Source organism: Lactuca serriola, chromosome 4, assembly GCF_051521515.1.
Source record: "Lactuca serriola cultivar US96UC23 chromosome 4, Lser_US96UC23_V15, whole genome shotgun sequence".
Taxonomy (NCBI): domain Eukaryota; kingdom Viridiplantae; phylum Streptophyta; class Magnoliopsida; order Asterales; family Asteraceae; genus Lactuca; species Lactuca serriola.
Window position 1 is genome coordinate 315,666,064 of NC_136411.1, and position 21,579 is coordinate 315,687,642.

General features: G+C 36.3%; 1 pseudogene; it reads left to right on the forward strand.

The window, feature by feature from the left end:
* LOC145099521 (uncharacterized) overlaps positions 1-10,053 on the forward strand; it is a 48,004-nt pseudogene extending 37,951 nt beyond the window's left edge.
* Positions 10,054-21,579: the final 11,526 nt, after the last annotated feature.

A 21,579-nucleotide genomic window follows, 5' to 3' on the forward strand; every position in this document is an offset into this window, starting at 1 on the left:
TCCGTTTTTTGACGTTCTTTATATCAACGCGTAGGTAGAAACAAGATCTAAAACTTTCATTTAGACTCCGTTGGCTAATTTTTATTTTATTTTTATTATATTATTTTTAGTAGACCAGGACAGAAAAACTCCGTTATAAACTCATAACTCCTTCGTCTGACGTCCGTTTTCGTATGTCTTTCCGTCGTTGCACTACTATCGATGAGATCTTCAATTCTCATTTAGATTGTTTTGGCTAAATATCTCTCGATCTTATATTCGAACTTTGGGTTGTACACTGCTAAGCCGAAACTTCGAAAAATCATAACTTCCTCATACGAAGTCAAATTTACACGTTATTTTTATTCGCGCTCGCGGTTTAATGTTTTATACGACTTTAATTTAGTTTGATAAGGCCAAATATCACTCAAACTTAAATTCACTATTTATGTCGCACTGTGTCGTGCCGGTTCTTTCACGAAACTTCGACATGTCATAACTTCTTCGATATAACTCGGATTTCGGCGTTCTTTATATGTACGGAATCCTTGTAACATAAACTATAACTTAGTTAAGATTAATCCTTCTAAATAATTTTCCATCAAAAAGTCATTTTTGATGCTTATCGTCTCTAAATTGACTACCCGGATCTACGAGCGTTACAATTATCTTACGAGATCTAGCCTAAGGAATCAATATGAACAACAAACAGACGAGGCTGCTTCGCAAATTCCCTGGCACCAAACGAGGATCAATTAAGACATAAAATGAGGGGAATGGAATAAGTTTCACCACGAACCGTCGTTCATAAAAGAAAGAACCACCAGACAGTTAAGTCGGGGATAGTTATCTAGATAACAATGCCTAGGCGTGGTCTGACTATCATGAGGTATTATACCCCAAGACTCTCCCTATCCAGCATCGAACTTTGCCAAGCAGTCGCCTGAATACATGAGGTATTTCACCCCCAGACACACCCTATCCAACAATATAACACCAGACATACCTAGCAGTGGTCTATTACCGACACACTTTATTAGGCAATCTACGAATTTCCCTTAATTATTTCGTGAAAGAAAACACTAACATATGAAGCTTAGTCGCTCACTTCATAAAAGAAACGCTAACTCCAAAGCTCTCTCAAAATAAAAGTATGGGGAAATACTACTAGAGTTCTCCCGTACGCTCCCGTAACCGACACACAAATCTGTCAAAAAGACTTTGTACATGATAGTACTTCTGGTATATTATAGTACTCTGATATGCGAAAGACTCGTTCCCGATAACATAATAGTACCCTAGCACAAGCAGCACCCAAGACACAGAGCTTTGAAAAGGTCTTCGTACATAAAATGTACTTCTGTACGTAGGACGTACTCCACCGATCATCATTCTCACAACACACGTACTCTTAATAAGAGGCAACCAAAAGTCCAATCTTAATTGAACTAAACATCCCATTTAAGTCTTAACCCATCACTAGGCAAACCTACAATGCCTATAATCAATTTTTGATACTATCTCCATTCAGGCAATGCCAACTAGTGTATACTTAACAGAAGGTTTTAAGTAATAATATCATATATATATATATATATATATATATATATATATATATATATACACACACACACACACACACACACACATCTTAACACCTATTGAACCATATCTGATTCACACGTTGTATATCATCAAATATATCTAACATGTATTTCGGATAATAAAAATACTTCACAAACATATGTATATTTAATACTTTAATCAATACTCATATTAAAATCACGTTCCTAAAAGGGACTATACACATGATACCTTATCGAATGATCACATAGTTCAAAAATACATAATACGTACTCCCGGATCTTAACTTTGCGGCATTACCTAATCCATATTCTCGGATCTTAAAGTAATCTCTTAATCTGATCCATACTCTTGAATCTAAAACTAACCTCTTGACCTGATCCATACTCTCAGATCTAAAACTAACCTCCTGATATGATCCATACATCCAGATCTAAAACAAGTTTATCTCTTTATCCTTTTATCTCATGGTCCAACCCATCTATTATCACCTACCAACAACCTCATCTACCGATGTTCTACCCAACATATTTGTAGATACAAAATACATATACATTTTAACTCATTAAACCTTATATAATCCGTCCATTCCACAATCATCTCAGATAAACAACAATATATTATACACATAGCACATTTTTCATAGAAAATACTTAATATTTATGTGTTAGAAGAAAGTGACCACACACTCACTTGGTTAGATGACGCTCGGACAGCACTACAGCTCTAAGAGTAGTATTCTTCGGTGAAACCGGTATCACTTCGCACACCGGGCTTCTCGCGAGCAAAGCTTCGGCTCGGAAACTCTTTTCTTCTCGGGATCTTCGGGCTTTCGGGACTTGCTTCGGGTCTCGGGGTTGATACCGGGGCTTCGGGGGTACTTCTTTCCACGTAAATCGAGGTGATGTGAGTGAGAGAGAAGAGATTTGACAACCACAAACGGCTACCCCTTCAAATCTATTTATAGGGCTGTTTTCTCATTTTCCACGTCGTTGGCTTTGTTGTCATTGCATGCGTCATCGTCCACTTGCTCTGTCAGGCTCCAGAAGGCGTCAGAAGCCATGCCACGTCGTGGGCACTGTTTCCACGTCGTGGTCTCTGACAGTATTGGGGTTTCGCGCCCCGAACTTCAGAAATTCATAACTTTTGCATACGAACTCTGTTTTCGATGTTCTTTATATCAACGTGTAGGAAAAAACAAGTTCTACAACTTTCATTTAGACTCCGTCGGCTAATTTTGAATTCATTTTTATTATATTATTATTATATTATTTTTAGTAGACCAGGACAGGAAAACTTCGTTATAAACTCATAAATCCTTCGTCTGATGTCCATTTTCGTCTGTCTTTCCGTCGTTGCACTACTATTGATGAGATCTTCAATTCTCATTTAGATTGTTTCGGCTAAATATCACTCGATCTTATATTCGAACTTCGGGTTGTACACTGCTAAGCCAAAACTTCGAAAAATCATAATTTCCTCATACGAAGTCAGATTTAAATTTATTTTTATTCGCGCTCACAGTTTAACGTATTATACGACTTTCATTTAGTTTGCTAAGGCCAAATATCACTCTAACATAAATTCACTATTTACGTCGCGCTGTGTCGTGCCGGTTCTTTGGCGAAACTTCGACAGGTCATAACTTCTTCGTTATAACTCGGATTTCAGCGTTCTTTATATGTACGGAATCCTTGTAACATAAACTATAACTTAGTTAAGGTTAATCCTTCTAAATAATCTTCCATAAAAAAGTCATTTTTGATGCTTATCGTCTCTAAATTGACTAGCCCGGATCTACGAGCGTTACAAATATGAACACAAAGCATGTAATTTATATTTAATACTTCATATCTATTTTTAAGATGAAAGTAACTATGCACTCACTTGTTAAAGTGATGACTCCAAACTCCGACGACACTTCGCTTCTAACAATTTTACTTTCTTTCGACGAAACCTAGTATCATTATCACTCTATTTTAGTCTAATATTTTATGCGACTAATAATTAGTATAGATGTATCATCAACTTAAGGTCTACGTCATGATCTATCAAGTAAGGATCAGCTAGGCAGGACAGTTGGGAGGCAGGAGCATTTCGACATATAGCTTTTCTGAAATCCAACAACCAAGCCCAACGTAACCATTCTAGAAATGTCTCCCGTAAGTAGATCAATCAGTATAATGACTTTGAATCATTGATAAATCTTGTTTATAGGTTCATAATAACTATAATGACCTTAAAAATAAGTTATACTTAAAGTAGGGTAAGCATAACTCTCTTACAAGGGGGATTTTGCCGGAGCTGGGCTCTACAAGGGTAGAACTTCTGAGTCGAAAGCTCTTCTTCTCGGAGCCGTCTGGCGCTCTGGGCTTCGCCTCTAAGACTTGGAAAGTGCTAGGGAATGGGAGGGGGCTAAGGAGGGTATTTGAGATTGAAATAATGAATTTGGTATGAGGAAAAGAGTTTATTTACGCCTCTATTTATAGGCTGAAAATTTGCATTACGTGGGGCAGAATATCGACGTAGTTGGGCGTACTCGGTACGTGGGACATACCAAGCCTGGTACACTGGGCGTACTGGACATGTGTCGCGATCCGGTGGCAAGGCTTGGGGAGGAAGCAACGGTCATGATCTAACCACATGTCACCTCCGAAGTTAATTAAGAAAATTAATTATTTTCTAAAATCCATAACTTTTGCATACAAGCTCTATTTTTGACGTTCTTTACATCCACGCATAGGTAGGAAAGTGATTTACAACTTTTGTTTAGACTCCGATAAGTGAATTTTGATTCTATTTTTAAAGTTATATTTTAACAGGCTTAGACATATAAAGTTCATTAAAAAATCATAACTTTCTCATCTAACGTCCGTTTCATCTCTCTTTATATTGTTGAGCTCCTATTTGCGAGATCTTTGGTTCTCCTTTGGATTGTGTGGGCTAAAAATCGATAAATCTAAAATTTGATTTCCGAGCTGCACATTGTCATGCTAAATCTTAGAAAAATCATAACGTCCTCTAACGAAGTCTTATTTGGACATTCTCTATATGCACCCTCTTGATTTAACGTATACTACAACTTTCGTTTAGAACGCTTAGGCTAAAAAGTATTTTATTGCAAACTCACTTTTTACGACACATAGCATCGTGTCAGTTATGTCACAAAAATTGGACCGGTCACAACTTCTTCGTTATAAGTCAGATTTCAGCGTTCCTTATATCCCCGAAATCCTTGTTACGACTACTTCAACTTTTTTCATAGATATTAGGTTTATCTATTAATTTATTTTTTACGCATATTATTATTATTATTATTATTATTATTATTATTATTATTATTTTATATCGTTATGAGCACGTATATTGCACATAAATCACATAATACTCAAATAATTCCTCTTCATTACTTCAAAATAGGTTAAAATTGTTGACCCTAACTATTATATCATTATACTAAAGCTTAGCCAGAAAGTAGACGTTACATAAGTAGAGGCGTAGCAGGTAAATTTTGGATGATGCCTTTCAATAGATAATACTCTCAAAACCCAACCTCTATTTCTCTCTCTCTATTTCTCTCTCTTATCTTGAAACCCTAGAAAACATCAAAGAGCATGATACACTTCTTCTTCACGTGTCATTCCTGATGAGTAGTTTGGTGATTCTTTGGTTTTTCAGATCCAGAAGATTTCATACTGGTGTTTTGACCTCCTTTGGTGCGATCACAGAAGAGGTATTTGTGTTTGGATTCAATTCCATCCGACTAACTGGGTAGAACTCATAAATCAAAGGCAAAAAATATATGTAACCCTAGATCTCAATTTTCGTTAGTTTTGTTGTTTCCTTGATTGGCTGATCAAGATATTCCATTGTTATTTTACGAGTTACTAGTTTTTGTTGTTTATTGTTTCCATTGTGATTATGCTTTTGTGGCCAAAGATCCTCATAAACCAACGTCTCAGTGAAAGTAGTATTTTACCGATATATACCCTTATAAAGAAAGTTTGTGACGGGTCTTCGACTAGTTTTTGGCCCAATCATTGGATGGGAGATTTATGATTCAAGGAGATACTTAATAGAATTTATCCGTTAGAGACTCAAAAAGATTGCCTAATTTCTCATATATGGAATAATAAGGTTGTAGGAATGTGTGTGGAGAAGTTTAGTGAAGGGTGGTGCAGAAGCGACTTAACACTCAACTTTGATGGCATTTTTTGCGGATATTTTATCGAGCTCTGATAATGACATGTGCTTATGGGAGTTGAGCCCAACTAATGTTTTTGGAATGTCATGTACGGGACAATATAACAATGAGGTAACATTGTCAAAGGGAAGTAATCATACTTGTTGGATTAGATTTGTACCCATTAAAGTTAATGTATTATTATGGACATGGATACATAATAAAATCCCTACTAGAACCAATTTGGAGAAGAGAGTGCGAAACATAACGTTTACTTTGCGTCCGACTTTGGATAAAAGAAATTGAAGATGTTACTCACTTGTTTCTAAACTGTGATATTGATAATCAAATTTGTCTTACGGTGTTTAGATCGATCAATCACCCATTCATTTTCGTACATTCTTTATGAGATTTGAAAAGTTTGATGGATAATGTTTAACAACCGTTTTTTTTTTCAGGTCGAATTGAATTAGGATTTCAAGGATTTAAAAGGTTGGATTTTGGAGAAAAAGGATCCTCACGACGTAAGACATAGAGACTAACAACGTGAGATGGGTTGCATAAACATTTTCCCAGGACTGAGCTCACAATGTGAGCAATAAGAGCTCCTGACGTGAGGAGCGATGCAACCTAATCCTATGATATTTTAGGGTTTCCTTTGTATTTAACAATGTCTAACCTCATTTTAGGGTTTCTTACACTACAAGAAAAATACCCTTTTACGACGCGCAAACCGCGACACACATTGATTTATGTTACGCAAAAGAGAGTGACATTAAAAAAGTGTTATCTCTTTAAAAAATTGAAGGATTTAGGTCACGCATTATTGCGTGCCCTTAAATTAGTGTCTCATGTAAAAAAAATTTAAAAACACGGAGGGCACTTTATCTAAAATGTGCGTCCTCTGTGAACGTCATTGTATGATTTTTACTCAAAACACTCGTTCTTAAAAGGGGGAAATGAAAATTTCTAAAAGTTTTAGATACCCCGCTTCAAGATCTCCCATCGTTCTCTTCTTCCCTTCTCTCTGCAAACCCTAATCACAATACCATCTCTGCTATACACCTCGACAACTCATATAATCGTTCTATAAATTTTTTTAAAAAAAAACTCGCGTTCATTCTTGAAGATGACAAAATGGTGACCAACAACTAGGGCTTTTATTTCCCACTTACATATAATCGTGATTTTCATCAAGATTTTCAAAAACAAATCCCTCACGTACGCTTTTCTTCTTCAATCTCACATCCATTAAGGTTTTTGGCATACAAGAACTCTATTTGACTCATCACACACCAGCTATTAAGGGAAGACGTCAAAGCATTCATAGGCCGGATGTAGCAATAATCGAAGATTCACCTCGCGTCGCCTCATCCATTCGACAATCTTATTGGTCACATGTCCTCTTGTGACCTCGCGTTCACTTTTCCTCGTCGGAGACCCTGGCACCTGACCTCGTCAGAGACTATGACGATTGCTCAAATTTACATGCCCTAGTTTGACAAAGGTATGTTTTGTTTTTTCTCTCTTCCTAATATTTTCGTTCTTCTATCCCCACTCCTCCATAATTTTTGTAAAAAATCCCAAAGCTTACTAGTTTTCTCATGATAAAAATTAGATATTGATTGTTTTAGTCAATAGAGTTTTCATGGCAACATCTCTCTCTCTCTCTCACTCACTCTATCTCTCTAAAACTATTACCCTCCATGGCAACGTCTCCATTTCTTTTGTAGCTGCATACTTTCAATTTTTGTGTGGATCTCATAATCTCATAAGCTTTATCCTCATATGACGATATTTCCCTTCCCACTGTAGCAATATGTGTATTGTTCAATGATACGTACAAGGATGAAATTGCTAACCCTAAGTATGCGTTCAAGGTTGTAGTTTGTTTGCTTTTAGCATCTTCAATTTAAAATTTTTACATAGAATTCCAGATGCATTTGCAGAAGTTTTCATCTTTAAATTTTTATTTTTCAGTTGTTGTGATATTCAACTTTCTTTATGTTCTGTATCACTTGATGTTCAGTGTGACTGAACCACAACTTAGGACAAAGCCTGCTGGTGTATCAAATGTAAGTTTACCTTAGAAACAGCTCTGAAACATCGTGGTGGGCCCTCCATAGTATTTGCCTACTCTTTGGGTAACAATGTATTTTGGTACTTTTTGGATTAGGTGAAGCTAGAAATTGCCCCAAAAAAATATATCCAATTTCTAGATGATCATATTCATGCCTATATGTCACACTTTATGTAGTGATAAAAAATATTGTTCAATAGGACATTATTACAGGGCAAATTACTCAAGAGTATGGTCAACATCTAGGTGCAGTGAATACGATAACATTTGTTAACAACAACAGAAGATTTGTGACTTCTAGTGATGATAAATCTCTTCGTGTATAGGAATTTGGTATTCCTGTTGTGATAAATTACATAAGTTGCTATACATGGATGGGATGGATTAATCAAATATTGGTAAGTATCCTATCTTTATTCTTTTTTTGTCCATTTCTACATATCTAAACAATGATTCTTGAATATTTACATCTTTTTTATATATGGAATATGAAATGTTCAGGGACTAAATCACACTCCTTTTAGAGCTCGCAAACTGAAGAGGTGTAAAAGGAAATCCAGAGTTTTCTACCTGCTGCAAAATGATATGCTTCCTTGTCTGTTTCATATTCAATGTTATTTACTTTTAGTCTGAATTTACAGGTCTTTATTTTGGCTGGTACCATTGCTCATCTTGATAAGGATGCTCCACATTACAAAAAGTATGCACTTCACCACATTTCTCTTCTTGTGTTATAGATTATGATTTATCAAGTATTAATTATGAGTCTTCTCAATTCGGTCTTCTTGCTCGTCTTGTCTGCTTCATATTCGATGTACTATGATTGAAAAATGGGAATCAAAGTCAGATCTTGTTGGAACACTCAAAAGTGAAAGTGAGAGTAGTCACTTTAGATGCACATTGAAACATAATAATCACTTTAGATGCACCTTCAAACACACTTTAGAGATTGTAGTAGCATAAAAAGGTTAAATGGCCATTTAAACATTTTTTTCAACAACCTTTTCCCAATTTATGCAACAAAGTCCTTTTTAGACAAAGTGCACATCAAAATATGCAACATTATAAGGATGTGGCACTAGTTAAATGTTTATTTATGCAAATTTCTTTTTTGTTTTACCAATTTATGAAACAATGTTTGATTTTCTATTAATTTGTGCAACAGACACTTATTACATCTTTTTGAATAAATGAACTATTAAACCCTTAACAAAACCTTTTTCTTCACTAATTAACTTATATCAACATGTTATTACTGTATTGTTCATTGTTTATTAAAAATTAATCATGCGATTCTTGGATTGTAACAAACTTTATACACCATGTTTTTCCTTCAGGATGGAAAACACAGAAGCAAGTTTCTCTACTTTTGGTATTTCAGAATAGGTCACCTCATCCTTCAAACATTTAATACAATCCATGCATACTTTTTCCTTTTTCCTTTTTTCAAATCAATAGGGTTCAATAGTCAATACTCTTTTTCCATTCTGAATATCATAAATGTTTCAACTCTAGGAAGGTGACAGGCTTGTTGCAGAAGTAATTCGCTATATTCTTTTTAAAACACATCAGAATTTTGGATGCCCAATCAAGAGAGACGAATTAAGTCAACTAATAACAAAAAACTATCACCATAGATCTCTTCCAGCTCTTGTCCTTAACAAAGCCACTGCAAAACTTTCAACCATTTTTGGTTATAATTTGATGGAGCTTCAACGTTCTCGCCCTTCATCAAATAATCAAGCTCGATCTTCACAGTGTAAGCAACTTAAATTGATCAAACTTGTGATTTACTGATAATGGCATTTTCGTTATTTTGTCATCCCTTTCCAGGTTCTACTGACATTAAATCATACGTTATAACAACTCAACTTGATCCTGGAGTCTACAAAAAATATGTTGAAGATACAACAAAATCAAACTTGACTGAATTTGCATTTGTTGTTATTGGCATTGTTCATCTTGCTGGAGGCAAAATTACTGAAGGTATTATTATAACTTCTTCAATCAGACCATGATTTATGTTTCAACAATGCATTTAGGTGTGTTTTTTTTACTTAATTGGATTAAGGGAATGAATATGTGTGAATTATGAATTGTAGAAAGTCTTTGGCACCATTTAGGGTGATTGGGGATGTCACAGAATGATGAAAGACACATTGATTTTGGGAATATCAAACAAACATTGGAAACACTTGTCCAACAAAGGTATATTTTTAAATTTTAATAAAATCAGATTCATCCAGGTGGACTCAATTAGAGATGCAAACGAGGGAGGGGGGTGATATTGACGGAGACTGTAATACCCGTACCCGTACACAAATTTTGATGTCCAAACCCGTCCCCGCCCCCACCCGCCAAATCCCCGACCGGTACGGGTGAAAAAATCCCCGTGGGGTATGGAGGAACCCGACGGATACCCATTTAGTAAATAAAATGCCAAAAAGTTGTAAGTCTAATTAATAAAACCCTGTTTTTTTTCATTTTACATTTTAATGGAATAAACAATTACATTTTTGTTTGGTTAATTATATCACTTAATGTGTAGTTCTTTTAAATCAATGACGTGAGTAACAGAAAATTCAAAATCTTAATTGAAATTTCAATGCTATTAAAGGCTTTAAACAAGTCACAACATTAAATGTTAACAAGTGATTAAACATAATCTACACATGTGTAGACGATTCATATGATAAAGTACAATTATAACTTGAAAATGATAATTGCTTAAGAATTAATGCTTAGTATTTAAACACTTTTTTTGTATCCGACAATTATACCCCTGTGATATCTCAATTTCTCAATGATACCAGATTTTTTTATGTACTCTGTTTTCTTTCTTTCTCCATCTGAATGTTTGTGTTGGTTAGAACTTAAAAGTTAGAAATTAACGTACGTTAGTTGTCTCTCACTCTCTGTGATATCTATATTGTAACTGATGTAGAAATGAATGTCATTAAAAACTATTGTGTCATTCTAATCTCGTGTCTCTCAATTTCTATGTAGTATTTATGTATTTATTGTTTACTAATTGATTAAGTCATTGGCTCATTACTTATCAGTTATAAGTTATACCATTCAATTGTTATTATATTATATACATGTACCTTATTTATTAGTTATAATTGCTAATTAAGTGAAGGTAAAAGTAGTATTAGTTTTTTAATAGGCATTCCCTAAAACTAATCAGGAACAAGCTTGTCTTTTCTATATTTGGTGGTTGGTGTTCGTATTCTTGGAGGGGGTTGACATCGGCTGCTTTTAAGGATCTGTTACCTGTTGTGAAGCTCTTGATATCTTGCGGTGTTATGGTATGATAATTAATCAGGAACAAGCTTGTCTTTTCTACCGCTTCTAAAAAAAATATGTGTTTTTGTTGTCAATAAAACTAAGTGACTTTATTTTTGTATTTTTTTACCTTGGAGTTATGGTACAATGTTGTGCTGGTCTTGCTAGCAGGGTACATGGCAAATGCAGAAGTCGCGATATCCGCCTTCACGATATGGTATCAAAATTGTTTTTTTATTTATAATTATATTTTGCTTTGACACGTGTTTTAGTTTTATCTTCTCTTATAAATTTGCTAATGTGTTCAAATTTTTCACAGTGGACGAACTTAGAAATTAGAATGAGGTAAATTCTGAAGTTGATGACATCAAGAACAGTTCAACAAGTGTTGATTTTTGTGTAATCCAAAATTTCCTAAGTCATGATTACATGACCCTTAAGGTTTTTGATTTGTTCCTCTTCTGTTGTATTATATACTTTCTACAATGTCCATTTAAAAACCAACTCCTCCAGCATTTATTTTTGTATAACATATAAAATGAAGTTATATGGGTGTTGGTTTGTGTTGTGTAGTTATGGGACATCAACATGGACTCTGATTAGTTTCAACATTTCAGGTCCATGAATATTTAAGACCTAAGGTATACTTACTGTTCATGTATATTTTTTTATTAGCATGGAATTGAGATAAGTGATGCATGTAGTATGTATGTCCAGCTATGTGATTTATATGAAAACAATTCTATTTTCGATAAATTTGAATGATATATGATAATACTAGTTATAATAATAATAATGTATCTTCTGAGTATGACTAGAGAGTGGATTAATGTGTTTTTGGTGTAGGTGGTGGAGCTTGATTTTCTATATCCAAGTGAGGGGGTCCACATAAGATGGGATAATGGTTACTGTATTACATCAAAAGCTGCAACCTGGGATCTATATGTTGTCACAGGCTACAAGAGATATTGTAGCCCATAGAGAAGCTAATGACAAACTGGAGAGGTGAGTTGAAGAGTTGATACGGATATTAGACTTTGAAAAGCATTTGAGGGTATATTTTTTATATTTCTTGTATCTAATTAGTTTGTAAATTTTTGTTACAACTTCTATTGATTTGTTTTATCTTTCCATGGAATGATTATTTGTATGACATTAAATTTTATGTAATGGATTGTATTTTTTGTAAATGATATTTTATTTTCTATTATAAGATTAAATACAAATTTAAAATTAGTAAATCTACAAAACATATTTTTTTTAAACATTTAAAATTATGATACACAAAAATGTGTGTCAACTTCATTTATGACATGGCCTTTCTTGACAGGGGCTTTGATGATACGCAATGCGAGTCGTAAATGCGTGTTGTAATAGTACGACACGCAAATGCGTGTCATCTTCCTTTATGACAGGGCCTTCCTTGATACGCACTGCGTGTCATAAACGTGCATCGTAAATGCGTGTCGTAATTGCGCGTCGTAAATGCGCGTCGTAAATAGACGACGCGCAAAAGCATGTCGTCTCTCGTTATGACAGGTCCTTCCTTGACACGCATTTGCACGTCGTCTGAGCGTTTTTCGACACGCATTGCGCGTGATAAAAGGTTTTTTTTCTCGTAGTGTTATCAGCCCCAAACCCTCTTTGACATCAGAAAAATCCAAGTACCCATCATTGCTTGATCTTTGGTGGTTTTGAATCTTTTCTTGGTTTGGAGGAGGGAGGAAAGAAGAAGAATAAGGTGGTCTTGTGTTGTTACTTACATGGAATCATCATCTACATCACATCACATTGTTTCTGGACCATTGTAAGTGATAAAGCTCCTGCCTTTATGGTTATATAAGGCTTGATCTACGTTTTTTCCTACCTTTTCTTCTTGATTGAGAATGTTGAATGAATGGAAATAATAAAGTTGGAAACTTTATGGGTTTAGAGGGCCTTAGGAGAGTCTTGGAGTTCAGATCTAGAAAATGGTTGAGTTTTAAAGCATTGCATGAAAGTTGGATGTATTTTCTTCAACGTTAGACTTAAATGAGATCTAGACATGTATTGGATATATATTCCTTAAACGCATCGACTTTCTAGTGTATTAAGATGTTATAAGACTTTCTGGAAAGTTAGAGTTCAAGGATAAAGGTATTAATGACTTAAAAGTTTGATTTTTGGCCTCATATTGTTCTCACAATGTGAGACACAAGGTCTTATGACGTGAGGAGCGGTTGAACCCCTTACTGATGAGCTTATTGTTGCTTACGATGTGAGGAAAGGATGCCCATGTGTGAGGTCAGCTCATGTGTAATTCCTGGAATGAGTTGACTACGTTCGGTCATGATGAGTTGGGATCAGATCGGATGAGATCTCACGACGTGACAAAGGACTCATCACGACCTGAGATGTGATTTTGGGCTTTTCGGCTTTGTTAGGCCCAAGTTTTCTGTCTTTGGGCCTTCTTGTGATTAGGCCCATTTGGAGCTTTGGGTGACTTTTAGGAATTTGGGCCTTCTTGGATTAGGCCCGTGAAGGATTTTTGCCCCAATTAGGAATTTTGGCCATATTAGGCTTCTGGTAATAATTGTTTAGGCCTCAAATTTTGGGTCGAGTGAGGAAAGTGGTAAAGTGGACTTTTACCTTGAGTGTTGGATAATCAGACTAGGATTCCAGCTATGGGTTGTGGACCAATTATTAATTGGTGGGTACTTGATGATGTTAGCGTTAGAATTTTTTTCAGATCAACAGTCCGAGCTTTTATTTGAGCCTTTATGTGAGTTCCTTACTGTGCTTGGTGGGTCAAAGGCACCAATGCGTACTCATGGCTTATTATTATTATAATGCTAGTTGTGTGTGTAACTCTTGCATGTATGATATCTGATATGTATAGCGGTCGGGGCCTAATGACTATATTTTATGCTATTTATCTTTGTGATTCTTGCATGCGTTTATGTGTTTGTATGTATACCGGGCAGGGCCTGATGAACAAGATGTGGGAGGGCCTATCTCATATTACCAATAGATTTGTTTCGAGTGAGGCTCGATGCCTGGCGGAGCCCATTATACGTTTGATATGTATGGTATGTGGTATTTTAGGGAACATACTAAGCTCTGTGCTTAAAGTTCATTGTTTATGGTTTTAGGTATTTACAGTACAAAAGTGAAGGGCCCGACATGAATGCACTGTATCCACCCATATTTCCGTATCTTTATGATTTTAGGATTGTAGTCTGATAATTGTTTTTACCTTGTTACCCTTTTGAATGATTGGAGATGTTAAATGGTATTTATGGTTGATTTAAAAATGAAAATTTTACCTTACAAATTTTGGTCGTTACAAGTTGGTATCAGAGCCTTGGTTTGAGCGATTCGGGCACACTCTCGAGTGTGACTAAACTCAAACAGAGGAATTGGTAATCTTTTGAAATAAAATAAATTTTATAAAATGATTTTAAAGAAAAAAGGGTTGACATGCGTGCAATCAGCCAAGCTCAAGTAAGTGATTCCCAGAATACCCATACATATTTGTTATGATTATGTGCTATGAGAATTGCATGCTAGATTAGGGTTAAGGATCTACTTAGGATTTCATGCTAGGAGATATGCCTTTATATGCCTAATTGTTTAAGCTTTTAAAATTACATGCTAGTGTGAATTTTAGATGACTGGATGGATGGGCCTGATATATGATGCCTTGAAGCCTAAGAGGAATTGAATGTTATAATATATTTGAAATCTTTCTTGGTAGGAAGTGCAATTGAGATGTCCTCTGTTTTGGCTGTGACTTGGAGTGTTACTGCACCAATAATGCTTGGTTTGTGCATTGTGAGACTCATGATGATGTGAGTTAACTATTAAGTGAATATGTGAAGTTACATGTTGCACATGTTAAATAATATTAGAGTGACGAATTTGACCCTATTGCGCAACTCTTGTTTTAGTCTAACCGTTGTACGGATGAGTCTTTTACTCGAAGGATGATCTAATATATGTTGCATGTGATTGTATTCATGAAGTAGATAACTAACATTATTGGGAGTTCATCAGGAGCTGATGGCAGTGTGAGGTCAGGAACCTAAGAGAGCCTAGGGAGTGATTTTAGTGGGTTCGGATGCGTTGCTTAGTGACTACTTAGTGTACCGGTTTGAAAAGGTGACTTAGAGGATTGAAGATGATTCTTGAGGGTAGTATGGATTGGTGTGGAAGGTAGTATTGGGCCTATACTACTGAAAGCATAAGATCCGTAATCGACTCAAGGGGAGTTATAGAGAATCTAGGAAGCTGGTGGGATGAGGATTATTTCGGTATGTATTGATCACGTGTATGATTCCTTTTCAAAATTATGATGAGCACGCAAGGAGGAGGTTCAGGTTCTGGTTCAGGCTCAGGTGAAAGTGTTGATCCAATTGATGAGCAGATGTAGGAGTTCATCACGTTGGAGATCACCCATGGTATTTTCGAACATGGAACTCTTTGATGATCGTCTCAGGGCTTTTCGGACCGATTTTGCAGCAAGGAAGTTGGAGGGGGACCATTATGGGCTTAGGGCTTATGGAGCCCTAGACTCCTTCAGGTAGGAGGATCCTATTGCTAGCTCTTATTATGAGGGGTCGAGGGTTGATTATGCATCATGCCTTCTAGGGGATCGATTGCATGATTGGATTGCCACTAAGGCTTCACGAGCTTTAAGCAACGTGTTACTCAAAATCATCGGTCATGTAACTGGCATACTGGTTGCCAGACGGATCTCGGCCGTTTAGGCAGTTAATGTGATGGTTGAGGTGACTCGGGAGCATGAGATTGCTTTGGAGAGGCAACTGGGAAAGAGGATGCGAACTCATGATTCGAATCTACTAGCAACATCTAAGTAATCTGATGATTATATGTCTTGTGCTAGAGGCTCGATGGGCCACGCCACTTATGCAAAGGGTGAAGGAACATATGAGCATGTGCACGGTAAGTCCAAATGCATTAGGTGAGGACAGAGAGGCGATTCTTGCCAAAAATGCATCATGGAAGTAAAACTGTGTCATCATTGTCATCAGCCTGGTCATATAAAGGAAAATTGCCCGCATTTAGTGGTTGGGTGGATCAGGTTCCATTGCGAGAGCTTCTGCAGGGAAGGGGAGCAGAACCCTGAGACACTATGAGTATGTATCGTATTCTTCTCTTTGATGCTTAACTCATTATGCTAATAATTCCTTATTGGTGTAGGTAAAATGTTATGTTATCTGAAAGGTTGTCATATGTCATTTTGCATACCGTGGACCGTATTTAGAAGAGGCGTGAGTATTCTACATGGGAGACCAGCAACAAATCAGATCTTTAGTGGTATCAGTTAGAATTCAAGAAATCTGAAAGGTAGGTATATCGGGTTTGAGTGCAGGATGTGTAAGGGTGTTCATAGTATCAAGGTAGTCAGGGATTGGATCAGTCATGGGTGTAAGATCGGTAGTTCTCAAGATGAATGTACTGGACATGGCCCAATGCTAGGCAGGCCCAATGTATGTATGTATACATGATACGTATGGCATGTGGATCGTTGGACAGAGTCGAAGTTAGGCCTATATAGCACTTGACTAGGAGAGACCCATGGGTGAGGCCCGTATAATTTTGATAGTATGGGTGAGACCCGTTAGAATAGGATAGAGTGTGGTTTTGGATCACATTATAGTGGGCTAAACCTATGGTCAGTAGTGGGATCAGTTGTGAGATTGCCAATCTCGGCGGCTGATAGAGGAGTATATATTCGTTTAGTGGGAGGTCACCACAAATGTAGGAGATCTTTGACAGATCAGAATTCTGAATTTTTGGTTATCAAGATGTGAGTTTTTAGATTGGTTTGGTACTTATGGGTGAGACTTGAATTGGGAGTCATCCTTAATCTCAATTGAATGATTCAACAGTGATGAATGGTTGGCTATGTTAGCCTTGGTTGGACGAGGAGGGTTGTTGGAGACATTAAGGCAAGCAAGTTTCAGATAGACCTTCATTCATCAGTCGAGTGGTGCAATTTTGTAAGCCTATCAACCTCATCAACCGGTTGGAAATCTAGTATATCATCTAACTGGTAGGTAAGTACAAGACCAGGTAGGTCACAGTTGCATCAGAAATGTAATTATGGGGCTACAAGATGAACCAGAAGTGATACTAGTGTTTGGGACTCATGTTAGGAGTTACCTCGTTGTTAGGTGAGTATATTAAGTCATGCTACATAGGTTAAATAATATCATTGTAATTAATTTGACCCTACTTTGCAACTCTCGTCTGAGTCTAACCATTATAGGGATGATTATTTTACTCATAGGATTATCTGAACCTTTTTCCAAGTGAAAAACTTTCGGAAGCAATAAATGGTCAGAGATTCTATTTCCTAGTTTAAACAATAAGGTAATCAAGGCTTAGAAGGGTTATGATCGGTTTGGATTACAAAGTGGAGTTGAATTGACAATAATTTAGAGTGGGATGACTATTAGGGAGTCAGACACGGTTTTAGAATTTCGGATTTCGGGCAAAGTAGTAATGGTTATTCTCTAGTGGTTAGCTCTAGTGGAGCAAAGATTTGTTTGTCGTAAGGATTTGGGAGACCTGCTATGGCTGGGCTTGGTCATAGATTTGGAAGGTCGTCGTGTGTATGAGTCGACTTATCAGTTCGTACTAGGTTGTGTGAGTATCTGTAACATCCCCATTTTCACGGCCACAAAAGACCCATTTTTAATGCTTTATTTTGAAAGTTACAGTAACCTTTTAAAAAAAAAATTCCGGAATTTGTTACCGAAAAAACATGATAAATATGATATCAAGCATTTCCGAAGAAATGTATTTTATTCATTTTTAAAACATTGGGATGTCATCGTCAATTCAGAAATATAAGTATAAACAGAAGTTACATTCATTATCACTAATGATTTACATCTCCTTAATCTCTCAGTGTAATGTAACTTAATATCGACACTTGTGATACAAATAAACTGAGTGGGTCAAGTTGGGAAACCTGGTGACTACATAGGGTTTTCAACCCACAATAATATAATTATTATGTTTAAACATCAAACAATCAACCCAATTCCCATCCCTATTATCTTATTTACTCTTAAGGAGCCACCCTAAGAATCATCTATCCTGCATTCATTTATTCAAAAATCCATTGCTTCCAGGGTTTATACAACAGACACTAAGTCCATAGCTGCCAATGCTCGTTCCTAAAGAACTAATTCCATAGCTTGTAAAGTTTATTCATCCGGTACTAAATCCATAGCTACTAGTTTTTATCTTATAGGTACTAAATCCATAGCTACAATAGTTTATCTAACAGGTACTAAGTCCATAGCTACCAACATTTATCCAATAGGCACTAAGTCCATAGCTGCCGATGTTATTTATTAGGCACTAAGTCTATAGCTGCCAATGTTTACTCATACCATCTTTCATCTGTCATCGTTCATCTACCCATGTTATACCCAACATATTCGTAGATATAAAATAGATATACAGTTTAAATCATTTAAAACATGTATAAAATGGTTCATCTGGCATAGAAAGCAAGTATTCAAATAATATGCACGCGTAGCACGTAATTTATATAAAATACTTCATATCTATGTGTTAGATGAAACTAACTACGCACTCACTTGTTAAAGTGATGATTCCAAACTCGGGCAGCGCTTCGCTTTTAATGATTCTATTTTCCTTCGACGAAACCTAGCATTATTATCGCCAAGTTTTAGTCTAATCTTCACTGCTGCTAATTATTAGTCTAGATTCATCATTAACTTAAAGTATACTTTCATGATCTATCAAATAAGGAACTACCAGGTAGGATCATATAGGAGGTAGGGTCCGTTTGGTATATGAAGTATACTATTTGGATATCCCACTTTAAATACCTCACTAAATCACAACCTAGACATCATTCTCGTGAGTAGATCAATCAGTATAACGACTTTGAATCACTGATAAATCTTATTTCTAGGTTCATAATAACGATATTGTATTTATGAATAAGCTATATTTAAAGTATGGTAGGCTTATTTCAGTTACAACGGGTTTTATTAAAAACCGGGCTCTGATGGAGCAGAGCTTCTCAGCTGAAAAGCTCTTTTTCTCAGAGCCTTCGTGTGCTCTGACGCTTTCTTCTAGCGCTAGGGAAGTTTCCTAGGCTTTAGGGGGGTTGAGAGAGTCTAGAGAGAAGTCAGAGAGAAATAAGAAAGGCTTATGGTTTGAAGAAAATATGAAGAGTTCATCTCTTATTTATAGGGGGTTTCTCGTAGAGTAAGCCCTAAGTTTCGTCCGTATCTTCCGTGTACAAGCTCCATTTTCTACATTCTTTATATCTATGCATTGGTATTTATGAGTAGTACAACTTTCATTTAGACCTCGTCGGCTAATTCACATTCTACCTCCGATTTGTAAAACTGTATCGAATTTATCGCGCTCGAAGAGTAGGGACTAAGTTTCATCCATATCTTTCGCATAAGAGCTCTATTATTGATGTCATTTATATCCACGTGTTGGTATTTGTGAGTACTAAAACTTTCATTTATATCCTGTTGGCTAATTCTCACTCTATCTGAGATTTACAAAAATATATCGAATTCGCCGCGCTCGAAGAGTAGGGACTAAGTTTATCCATATCTTTCGGATACGAGTACCGTTTTCGACTATCTTTTTATTGTTGAGCTCCTATTAACAAGATCTTCAATTACCGTTTAGACTGTTTTTGTTAAAAATCAACTGATCTAAAAATTAGAATTTCGGGTTGTGCATTGTTGTGTTAAATCTTAGAAAAATCATAACTTCCTCATACGAAGTCATATTTGGACGTTCTTTTTATGCACACTCTTGGTTTAACATATAATACGACTTTCATTTAGATCGCTAAGGCTAGAAAGTATTTTATCGTAAATTCACTTTTTACAATTCCCGATGTCGTGCAGGTTTTGTCGTAAAACTTCGACGGGTCATAACTTCTTCATTATAACTTGGATTTTGGCGTTCTTTATATGTACAAAACCCTTGTGAAATATACTATAACTTGTTTAATATTACTCATTCTAAATAATCTTCCATCAAAAAGTAATTTTTGACGCTCTTTGTATCTAAATTGACTAGCCTGTATCGGCGGGCGTTACAGTATCCCCTTGGGTTTCTGGCATTTCTGGTAGGCAGTAAGGAGTGATTTCGAAAAATAAATCTAATTTAAGTGGTGGAGAGTTGTAACACCCATTTTTTCAGGATGAATTGAATTAGGGTTTAAAGATATCAAAAGGTTGGATTTTAGAAAAAAAGGATCCTCATAACACGATACATAAAGTCTCACTACGTGAGATGGGTTACATGGAGATTTTGCCCGGGACTGAGCTCACGGCATGAGCGATAAAAGGTTACGACGTGAGCTTAAGCCCATGATCTTTTTGGGTTTTCTTCGTATTTAAGCATCTCTAATGACGTGACCAAGGACTAGTAACAATGTGAGATGTAATTTTGGGCTTTAATGCCATGTTGTGCCCTAGTTTCTTTTTTTGGGCCTTCTTGTGCTTGGGCCCATTTGGAGCTTTGTGTGTCTTTTAGGAATTTGGGCCTTCTTGGGTTAGGCCCATGATAAGTTTTGGGGCCAATTAGGAAGTTAGGTCATATTGGGCTTTTGGTTCTATTGGTTTGGGACTCGGATTTTGGGCCAATGTAGGAAAAGGATAGAATGGACTTTTACCCTGAGTGTTGGACAATCGGACTAGGATTCCAGCTATGGGTTGTGGACCAAATATTAATTGGGTGTTATTTGATGATGTTAGCGTGGGGATTATCTGGATCAGCAGTCCGAGATTTTATTTGAGACATTCTCTAGCTTGAGGTGAGTTTGCTCACTGTGCTTGGCGGTTCGAATGAACCAATGTCGACCCATGGTTTATTATAATTAGGATGCAAGTTGTCTGCGTGACTCTTGTATATATGATATCTGATATGTTTACCGGGCGGGGCCCGATGCCACGTGGGGTCTGATGACTATATTGTATGCTATTTATATTTGTAAGTCCTACATGTGTTTATGTGTTTGTATGTATACTGGGTTCGGCCCAATGCCAGATAGGGCCTGATGAATGTGATATGAGAAGGACCCTCTCATATTACAAACATATCTTTTCCAAGCGGGCGGGACCCATTATATGTTTGATATGTATGGTGTGTGGTATTTTGGGGAACTCACTATGCTTTGTTTATACGGTTTACTGTTTATGGTTTTAGGTATTTCTGGTACGAAAGAGAAGGGTCCGACGTGACTGCACTGCATCCACCCATATTTCCGCAACTTTAGGATTTTTGGATTGTACTCTGATAACTGTTTGTACCTTGTTACACTTTTTAATGATTGAAGATGTTAAATGATGTTTATGCTTTAATTAAATATGAAAATTTTACCTTATAGTTTTTGGACCGTTACGTAATACGTTGGTGGTGATTGACAAAAAAGAATTTTTTG